Source organism: Suricata suricatta, chromosome 2 (genome assembly GCF_006229205.1).
Source record: "Suricata suricatta isolate VVHF042 chromosome 2, meerkat_22Aug2017_6uvM2_HiC, whole genome shotgun sequence".
Taxonomy (NCBI): Eukaryota; Metazoa; Chordata; class Mammalia; order Carnivora; family Herpestidae; genus Suricata; species Suricata suricatta.
This window is the reverse complement of record NC_043701.1, coordinates 150,476,600-150,485,965: the sequence shown is the minus strand read 5'-3', so window position 1 is coordinate 150,485,965 and position 9,366 is coordinate 150,476,600. Positions and strand designations below refer to the sequence as shown.

Sequence of the window (9,366 nt, the reverse complement as noted above, 5' to 3'; positions counted from 1 at the left end):
ATTGCGGGAGCAAAGACTTGTGGGGAAATGTAGTTTTCACTCTGGCATTGGCCTTCCGGGCTGCCTCTGCGCGTGCTCACTTCCTCTCCAAGTCTGTAAACTTTCTTTCCGCAGGGTACACCTTCTCATAGGTGGCGCTTCTCAGATCACCTAGGGGCCAGTGCTACAGGACGGGGGAGTTTGGGGTTGGCCAAAGGCAGACGAGGGGCTGCAGTGTTCGGAAGCCTGCGGGTCTTGGGTTGCGAGGGGACCCCGCGGCGGGACCTCTGGCACTTGAGCCCCACCTAGGGCGGGTGGGGGCAGCCTCGGCCTGGATGAGGGACGACTGGGCCAGGGAGCCTTTCTCAGCCGAAGGGGGCGCCTCTGCGTGGGGACGCGTGGGCTCATGTCCTGGGAGGTTGCAGGGTCCTTGTGGTGGCCGCTGCAGTGGGCACGGGCAGCTGCGGACGGAGCTCGGCTCTAGTTATTGAGCAACGCTGGGAATGACATTCAGTTTTGTCTTCTGCAGAATGAAAATGTTTTTCCATGATCCATGCTGTTGTTCTGCGCTGCTAATGTCTATGCTAGATATATGTAGATTTTTGCCATCAAGAGCTCTCTAGGCCATATTTGAGGTAAACTTAGCTGTCCCCATGTTAAGAGAACAGTAAAACCGAGGCTCAGAGATGAAGTGATTAACCCTAGATCACACAGCCAGCAGCTGCGGGAATCCAGTGTTCAATCCATTTTTCTGCGCATCTCATGTTCCTTCTAATAAACTGCCTTGCCTGAAGTCCAGCAGTGTTATTCATAGCACTGAGCCCTGATAATGTCTTTACAGTATCAGGAAAATAATTGTGAGGTATATGGGGACTGAATAATTTCTTGGCCCTTCTATTTCTGGGATATTTGATTATTTTTATTCTTCTGAGTGCTTGGGTCAGGTAGCATAATTTCTGGGCCAGGTCTGCCCTGTCTAGCTTTTGTCTTTGGAGAACTTCATTTGAGTTTGTTGATAGCAAAAGCTCTTGATTCTTGGGGGAAAGTATGTGCTATGAGAGTCAGATTGGGAGCCCTGTTTGCAAGTTCCAATCAATTTTAATTTGTTTTTGCTGCCCAGGTCCCAGCTCTTGGATCAAAACAGCTCTTGTACTTTTTTGTTGTTTAAATTTTTTTTTTTTTGAGAGACAGAGAAAAAGTGAGCATGCCAGGGGATGGGCAGAGAGAGGGGGACAGAGGATCCCAAGCAGGCTCCACACTGACAACAGTGAGCCCCACGTGGGGCTCAAAACCACAAACCTTGAGATCACGACCTGAGCCAGCTGAGCCACCCAGACACCCCTGGAGCAAAACAGCTCTTGAGATGAGAAAGAGTAGTTCCCAGTAATGTGGGAAACAAAGGCAGAAGGAAATGGCAGGTAAAATTAAATTTTCTTATCACCTGCAGTCCATTGACAAATACTTCAGGCTGACTGAGTAAAAAATTTCTCCAGGAACTCCCTACTGTGTTAATGCTAATGCCTTGCTAGAAGGTAAAATAACCTTAGCTTGACAATAGCTAGGCCTCCCACGTCCTTGGAGTCTTCTTTAGCAAGTGAAAATCTCATTGGAGGGGCGCCTGGGTAGCTCAGTCAGTTAAATGTCCCACTTCGGCTCAGGTCATGATCTCATGGTTTGTGGGTTCGAGCCCTGCATTGGGCTCTGTGCTGACAGCTAGCTCAGAACCTGGAACCTGTCTTCAGATTCTGTGTCTCCCTCTCTCTCTGACCCTCCCCTGCTCGCACTGTCTCTCTAAAAAAAAAAAATAAATAAAAAAAAAAAGAAAATCTCATTGGAAACTTCCCCTTGACTTTACCTCCCCAACTCCCAAGTATATAACCAGTCCCTCCTCATGGTCCCAGGGCAGCTGTTTCTGCCCACAGGTCCTGTCCCCATGCTTTAATAATATCACCTTTTTGCAACAAAGAAGTCTTCAAGAATTCTTTCTTGGCCATCCACTCTGGACCCCAAGAACTCCCCATTACCCCCAAACCTCATCACCCAGGAACCCACCTGGAAAATCAGCCCTTGATCCGAGACCTCTCACCAGAGGCTCAAAACAGAGACCAAAGAGGCCCAGGAAAGACTATATCCTCAAACTGCCAGGATAGAAGTAATTCTTGGTCCTCCTACCGAATGAGCAATGCTTGGGTGATGTCACCATAACCAGAAATCAGCTTTAAGATCCACTGATCAGCTTTAAGAATTGAAATGAGGCTGGCAGGATGAAAGAAAGGTAGGAAGCACAGCTGAGGGTACCTCACAGTAAGTTGGTGAGGATACAGCTCAGGGAAAGGAATCACCAGCCACAGGAGAAATTGCCCTTGTTCGCCCTCATAAGCCACGCTCCTTCACTCTGCACTTGCTCTACAATGTAGAAAGGTGCATCATTCTGTTCTGACAGTAAAACATCAAACAACTAATGTATAAAGAGTTTGAAGTTTTTATTTTTATTTTTTATTTTTTTCTGTTTTTTTTTTTTTTTTTGAAAGACAGAGAGATGGTATGAGCAGGGGAGGGTCAGAGAGAGAAGGAGACACAGAATCTGAAACAGGCTCCAGCTCTGAGCTGTCAGCACAGAGCCTGATGTGGGGTGCGAACCCACAAACCATGTATCATGACCTGAGCTGAACTGGACGCTTAATCGACTGAGCCACCCAGGTGCCCCGAGTTTAAAGATTTTAAAATTTTGCCTGTATTTAAGAGGTGAAAAAAAAGTAGGCCTAGAAGATAAGTGAGTGACTTGTTTAGACTCACATAATATATTAGTGGCATGCCCAGGGAACTCCTTTCTGTCTACACTGAACAATGAGGTCACGTCAACTTTTTTATTAAAAGGTCCTTTTGAGAAACTGTAACCAAGTTAGAATAAACAAAATGCCCCCTCCCTTTCCAGGAAATGCTGATGAAGATTTTCTAACTCAAGGGCCAAACACTGTCCCTAGGAAAGCAGAGAAATAAAGGCAATGTCTTCTGTATTGTTCTTTGTTTAGTCCTTAACTGTTGTTATTTGCTTATTGATTTTAGTCATTGTAGAGGGGAAGGTAAATTCATTTTAGTAGGACGTTAGTAGGAAATGTTTATATTCACCTAATAAAAAATCTTATTCTGAGCTGTGACCTGTCAGAGCCCCGCGTAGACAGTGGGTGTTCTTCCTGCCCTTAGGGTTGAAGCACCTGGCCCACAGGGCTGGTATGCAGCTGCTGTGTGAAGCTTGCTAGGCGGGTAGCTCTACACAGCTCAGCTGGCCGCACGGGACCTCATTTTCTTTTCCTTCTTTCCCAGTTGTACTTTTACAATTCTCTTCAGTTTTCCAAGAGCAACAGGAAGTGACCAAATCACAGGTGAGTGTTCATTTCTGCTTTGTTTTGCAATGGATTTTGTGAGGTTTGTAAGGGAACAGAAATTAAAATAGAAAAATAGAAATAGATGAAAATCAACATCAGATTAACTGTAGACAATCGGGTCAGTAGCTGAGCAAAGTCAGCATGTGGATATATGCTAGTCCTATAAAGTCCCAGAGTTATCAAAGTTGAATGGCAAGTTTGCCATTCCGATCTTTCTGACAGCAATGGAGAATGAGAAAAACGAGTCTTGTAGGCCACGAAAACACTGGCACTGCTGTAAGAAATTATCGTAGACTGGTAGCTTCAGCATCAAGCACTTATTTCTCATATTCTGGAGCCTGGGAAGTCCAAGATCAAGGAGCCAACACATTTGGTTCTTAGAACCCTCATCCAGTTTGCCCATGGCCTCTTATTGGATCTTCACATGGTGGAGAGAGACTAGGGGGCAAGCTCTCTCATACCCTTTCTTCTTCTTTTTTTTAATTTTTAAAAATTAAAAAAAAATTTAATTTCAGTATAGTGAACATACATTATTATATTAGTTCCAGGTGTACAATACGGTGATTCAACAGTTCTATACATGATACTCAGTGCTCATCATAAGTGTACCCTTAATCCTCTTCACCTACTTCAATTTCACCCCTACCCACCTCCCTTCTGATACGCTTTATTTTATTTTATTTTATTTTTTTAATAGTTTATTACCAAGTTGGTTTCCATATGACACCCAGCACTCTTCCCCACAAGTGCCCCTCTCCATGACCATCACCCCCCTTCCACTTCCTCCCTCCCTCTTTAGCCCTCAGTTTGTGCTCAGCATTCAAAAGTCTCTCATGATTTGCCTCACTCCCTCTCCCCAACTCTTTTCACCCCCTTTCCCCTTCCCATGGTCTCCTATTAGGTTTCTTCTGTTAGACCTATGAGTGACAACATAAGGTATCTGTCCTTCTCTGCCTGACTTATTTCACTTAGCATGACTCCCTCTAGGTCCATCCATTTTGCTACAAATGGCCAGATTTCATTCTTTGTCATTGTCATGTATTATTCCATTGTATATATATACCACATCTTCTTGATCCATTCATCAATTGATGGACATTTAGGCTCTTTCCATGATTTAGCTATTGTTGACAGTGCTGCTATGAACATTGGGGTACATGTGCCCCTATGCATCAGCACTTCTGTATCCCTTGGGTAAATCCCTCGCAGTGCCATTGCTGGGTCATAAGGGAGTTCTATGGATAGTTTTTTGAGGAACCTGAGCACTGTTTTCCAGAGCAGCTTTATCAGTTTACATTCCCACCAACAGTATAGGAGGGTGTCTGTCTCTCCACACCCTCCCCAGCATCTATAGTCTCTTAATTTGTTCATTTTAGCCACTCTGACTGGCATGAGGTGGTATCTCAATGTGGTTTTGATTTGTATTTCCCTAATGCTGAGTAGTGCTGAGCATCGTTTCATGTGACCATCTGGATGTCCTCTTTGGAGAAGTGTCTGTTCAAGTCTTCTGCCCATTTCTTCATTGGGTTGTTCGTTTTTTGGGTATGGAGTTTGGTCAGTTTCTTGTAGATTTTAGATTCTAGCCCTTTATCCATACTGCCATTTGCCACGATTTTTTCCCATTCTGTTGGTTGCCTTTTTTTTTTTTTATTGTTTCTTTTGCAGTGCAGAAGCTTTTTATCTTGATGAGGTCCCAATAGTTCATATTTGTTCTTGATTCCTTTGCCTTTAGGGATGTGTCAACTAGGAAATTCCTGCAATTGAGGTCAAGGAGGCTACTCCCTGCCTTCTCCTCTAGGATTTTGATGGTTTCTTGTCTCACATTCAGGTCTTTTATCCATTTTGAGTTTGTTTTTGTGAATGGTGTAAGAAAGTGGTCTAGTTTCATTCTTCTGCATGTTGCTGTCCAGCTCTCCCAGCACATCTACTAAAGAGGCTTTCTTTTTTCCATTGGATTCTCTTTCTTCCTTTGTCAAAGATTAATAGGCCACACACTTGTGGGTTCAGTTCTGGGCTCTCTATTCTATTCCATTGGTCTATGTGTCTGTTTCTGTGCCAATACCAGCTTTGTGCCAATGACAGCTTTGTAGTAGAGGCCAAAGTCTGGGATTGTGATGCCTTCCATTTTGGTTTTCTTCTTCAATATTACTTTGGTTATTCGAGGTTTTTAGTGGTCCCATATGAATTTTAAGATAATTTGCTCTAGCGTTGAGAAGAATGCTGGTGCAATTTTGATGGGGATTACATTGAATATGTAGATTGCTTTGGGTAGTAATGACATTTTAACAATGTTTATTCTTTCAATCCATGAGCACGGAATGTTTTTCCATTTCTTTGTGTCTTCTTCAATTTCTTTCTATAAGCTTTCTATAGTTTTCATCATACAGGTCCTTTACATCTTTGGTTGGGTTTATTCCTAGGTGTTTTATGGTTTTTCATGCAATTGTGAATGGGATCAGTTTCCTGATTTCTCTTTCTGTTGTTTCATTTTTTACTTATACCCTTTCTTCTAAGGGCACTAATGTCATTAGGGCTCCATACTAATGACCCATTTACCTCCGAAAGGTCCCATTGCCAAATATCATCACACTGGGCATGAGGGCTTCACCTTGTGAATTTTGGTCTAGGGAACGTTTCTGTTCACTTCATAACAGGGTTTGAGTACACAGTTTTCTGATGGTCTTGTTTGGTCCAGTGGTATAGAATATCGGGGAGACAGCTGAATGGTCAACATGCCCTTTAACTGTTTCTGCATAAATATTTCCCCCACCTAGACTGTGGCACTGTACTTAACTGCTTACTTACTTACCAGTGCCTGGTGTTGTCAGACTTTAGACTTACTGCCAATCTAACTTTTGAGAAAGATTCATCATTTTAATTTGTATTTCTGAGATTACTGATGAACTTGTACATTGTATATTTATTGGCTTTTCATTGCTTTTGTGAATGATTTCATTTTTAATCATCTATTTATATAGTTTTAAGAATGCTTTATGTATTTTGGGCAGTAATTCTTTGTCTATTATATTTATTGTGAACATTTTCTCCAAGTCTGTCCCTTGAACTTTACCTCTGCAGTACCTCTGGCCTTATTAGGGTTTTATATTTTTTGATAGACCTGTCTTTTGATCTTTTCCATTTTCTTTTTTCTTTCAGCTCAGAGCATGGAGCCTGCTTCAGATCCTGTGTCTCCCTTTCTCTCTGCCCCTCCCCCCTCATGCTCTGTTTTTGTCTCAGTAAATTTAAAAAATATATTAAAAATTAAAAAAAATTGTTTGCTTAATTAGTATTAGTATTATTAAAAATATTTAGGTCTTGAGTCAATTGGAAATTGTTATTATAGATAATATGAGGAGGGAATCTAGTTTTACCTTTTAACACATAAAGCACCAATTCTTTATTAATGTTTTTCTCAATGAATTATAATGCCACATCTATCCAGTGTATTACTGTGTCTGCATACATCTGTTGCTGGACATTCTAATTCATTCCATGAGTCCTTAATTCATTCTTCTTTAGGTTTATCATGTTCTTTCTTATGCTTTTTTCAGTCTTACTTCATGAAATCTGGCATCCTTACCTTGTGCCTGATTTTTCAGAGATGACTCAAGTAGTATTAGCCAATGCTGGAATAGTCTTTGTGGGTTTCTGGCACACACCAATTATCCCATTAAAGAAATTTCTTCCTACATCCTAAGTTTTGAATGTCTATTATACCTAGTGATTTTTCTACATACCTTAAGGATGTAGATTACTAATTTGATTTTTTAGATGGTTGATAGTTTTTTTCCCCCGTGTCTTCTGAACTTCTTGGTTCAATTTTGGACACATTTAAATTTTTATTTATTTATTTATTTATTTATTTATTTATTTATTTATTTATTTTAAGAACAAGAGAGAGCATGAACAGGGGAGGGGCAGAGAGAGAAGGAGAGAGAATCCTAAGCAGGCTCCATGCTGTCATGTGGAGCTTGAGTGTGAGATCATGACCTGAGCCAAAATCAAGGGTTGGATACTTAACTGACTGAGCCACCTAGGCATCCCTTAATTCATTTATTTTTTATGATTCTTTTTATTATTATTAATTATTTATTTGTTTATTTTTGAGAGAGAGAGAGAGAGAGAGAGAGAGAGAGACAGAGTGCGAGTGAGGAGGTGGGGGAGACACAGAATACGAAGCAGGCTCCAGGTTCCAAGCTGTCAGCACAGAGCCTGATGTGGGGCTTGACCTCACAAGCTGTGAGATCATGATCTGAGCCAAAGTTGGATGCTTAACTGACTGAACCACGCAGGTGCCTCTATTTTTTATCTTTCTGAGAGTTCTTTATATATACTGGATATAGACTTCTGTCAGATACATAATATATAAATATTTTCTCCCATTCTTTGGATTGTTTTTTCACCTTCTTGATAATGGTTTTTGAAGCATAAAAATTATAATTTTATTGATGTCCATTTTATCTTTTCTTTAGTTGCTCATGCTTTTTCATATCTGTGAAATCATTGCCTAATCCAAAATCGTAAAGATTTAGCCCTGTGTTTTGTTCAAAGTAGCGATTTTTGTCTTAAAGTCTCTTTTACTTGATATTAATATAGCCTTTCTAGCTATCTTTTGGTGACTATGTCAAGCAGAATGCCAGGCACAAGTTGCCAATGCTGGGGAGACTGACCATGTTGGAGATAGCAAACATCATCACTATGCCAGTGTGCAGGAATAGAAGTTTAAATACTGCCACTGCATCTTGGTTTCATAGTTACCAAGAAGACACAACAGAGTCAAGCACTGCATGGAACAATGCCTTTACACACTTAAGGGATAAAGCAAGATCAGTTCTGATAATATGCCATTGGACCCCCAAGGCTAGTGGGTGCCCCCAGCAGCTGATACAGGACAGTTGGCCTATACACACACATCTTATGCTACAACAGGAGTCCAACCGCACTACTGTGGAGTCCAGAATACTGAAAGCTGAGGCTGTGCAAGAGAGGCATTTAGTATGTGCTTAATTAGAAAAAAGAAACACTTAAATAAAAGATATTCTGACAAGGTGAATGGCTTATATCAGCTGTGTCGTCTCTTTATCTCTCGTTAAGGAAGGTTCCAAGCCCACAGCTCATTCTTATGTAGCTGAGTGGGGGTTGAAAGACTGCACACATGAGACTGTCTTTCTCATCATGGTGTATCTTTGTCCATCCTTCTTTTTTCTGTTTATGTTTTTGGATCTCAAGTGAGTCTCCTTCAGACATTGTTTACTAGGATCACTTTTTTTTTTATCCATTATGATATCCACCATCTATGCCTTTTGATTAGAGTGTTTAAGCAATTTACATTTAGTGTAATCCTGATAGAGCAGGATTTAGGTCTGTTGTTTTCTTATTTGTGTTCTAGAGCTTTTTTGTTCCTCTATTCCTCCATCACTGCCTTCTTTTTTGTTCACTAGTTATCTTTTGAACCATTTTCGTGTGCCATTTTAATTCCTTTGTCATTTCTTTTACTGTATTTAGTTATTTTCTTGATAGTTACCCTGGAATTTACAATTAACATCTTAATTTTTAATAATCAAGTTTGTATTGGCTTTGACGGAGGTGCTGTGGCTGGGTGGGAGTCCCTGAATGGGTGTGTTGTGGTCAGTGTAGCCACGACTATGCCATCGTTGCCACTGCATGTGGCAGTAGTGTGCTAGAGCAACCAGAACCAGAAAATGTAAGTGCACCACATTCTCAGCAAATGGAAATTCAGTGCCTGGTCCTTTGGAACAGGAACTCATTTGAAGCTCCCAGGACCAGTACCTGACAAGCCAAAAGTTTATAATTTCAAAACTACATATGACCAGATGTACAGCGATCTCCTTAGAAAGGACAGAGTGCTCTCTATGCAGAATGGCATTTTACATATGTGGATAGAAGTAAGAGGATCAAGCCCCGGCCAGAAAGTTTCCAGAACTGCAGAGACCTGTTTGATCTGATTCTCGCCTGTGAAGAGAGGGTGTATGATCAGGTG

At 41.2% G+C, this 9,366-nt stretch overlaps 1 long non-coding RNA gene across 1 annotated transcript in view; it reads left to right on the top strand.

Moving 5' to 3' along the window:
* LOC115273200 overlaps positions 1–6,544 on the top strand; it is a 24,382-nt gene extending 17,838 nt beyond the window's left edge. The window contains exons 2-3 of the long non-coding RNA XR_003900737.1: positions 3,304–3,362; positions 6,522–6,544. This is a non-coding gene — a long non-coding RNA (uncharacterized LOC115273200). The remainder of the gene's footprint in view (positions 1–3,303; positions 3,363–6,521) is intronic.
* The last annotated feature ends 2,822 nt before the right edge of the window (positions 6,545–9,366 follow it).